The sequence below is a fragment of the Limulus polyphemus genome, unplaced genomic scaffold (genome assembly GCF_000517525.1).
Source record: "Limulus polyphemus unplaced genomic scaffold, Limulus_polyphemus-2.1.2 Scaffold87119, whole genome shotgun sequence".
In the NCBI taxonomy this organism is placed as follows: Eukaryota; Metazoa; Arthropoda; class Merostomata; order Xiphosura; family Limulidae; genus Limulus; species Limulus polyphemus.
This window is the reverse complement of record NW_013752715.1, coordinates 1-1146: the sequence shown is the minus strand read 5'-3', so window position 1 is coordinate 1146 and position 1146 is coordinate 1. Positions and strand designations below refer to the sequence as shown.

General features: G+C 38.5%; 1 non-coding gene across 1 annotated transcript; it reads right to left on the bottom strand.

The window, feature by feature from the left end:
- Positions 1-147: 147 nt before the first annotated feature.
- On the bottom strand, positions 148-229 carry Trnas-aga. The gene has a single exon. It is a non-coding gene; the product is annotated as a tRNA-Ser (tRNA).
- Positions 230-1146: the final 917 nt, after the last annotated feature.

The window sequence follows — 1146 nt, the reverse complement described above, 5'->3', positions numbered from 1 at the left end:
GCTTGATGGCTTAAAAAACTTATCTTACGGAGCGCTAATATCTTTTCTTTTCATAAAACTGTTAAAGTTTATTCCATTAAAGTTATACCTATAATTCAAATTGTAATGTCCCACAATTAAAAGCTATCACCTAAAGTTAAATTCTCTCGCAGTCGACAGGATTCGAACCTGTGCGGGAAAATCCCAACGGATTTCTAATCCGTCGCCTTAACCACTCGGCCACGACTGCTTGAATAGTGTTTTTAATATTGTTTTCAATACAACTTTCTGTTAGAGGTTTTCTTAGAATGTTCTAGATAGTACACAATTTTACGGTTCCTTAGGATGGCGCTGTTCAAACCTCATGTATAAAGGCTGATGATTTTGTAGGGTGTGTGAATTGATGTCAAGAAGATGTCGCAAACGATCATCTTCCTTTTTTTTTTCGTCATAGACCGACTTTACTTGTTTGGATTGATGTTACCACAACACCTCCTTTACATATATATATTATGCTCTCTTCTGTCAGTTACCTTTTCACAGGAGTTACGAAACAAACATCTTTACTGAGTACACTATACTCTTTGGTAATGTTTTGTACAACTGGGAACAATAACATTTGTTATTATAATAACGATAATAACAATAACGAGGGCTATCTGCGCTAGCCGTCCCTAATTTAGCAGTGTAAGACAAGAGGGAAGGCAGCTAGTCATCACCACCCACCGCCAACTCTTGGGCTACTCTTTTACCAACGAATAGTGGGATTGACCGTCACATTATAACGCCCCCACCGCTAAAAGGGCGAGCATATTTGATGGGACGGGGATTCGAACCCGCGACCCTCAGATTGCGAGTCGAGCGCCTTATCCACCTGGCCATGCCGGGCCCAAATTCACCTAGCTATATTACATTCTTCCAGCACTTCCGACAAAATGGCGCTCGACTGACACGGCTCGTGAATGACAGTGAGGTTAGAAAAAATACTTATGACACGAAATACCATTGACTTATTGGGTGAAGATGTTATGTTTTTACTAACGTCTTTTATATCAGGTTAAAAACTGAAATGTATAGTTTTGATCAGAAACAAAAGTTCAATTACTTTATTTTTTTTTTTAGTTTGTTTTTAATTAATCACAAATCTACACACGTTTCTTAAACGGG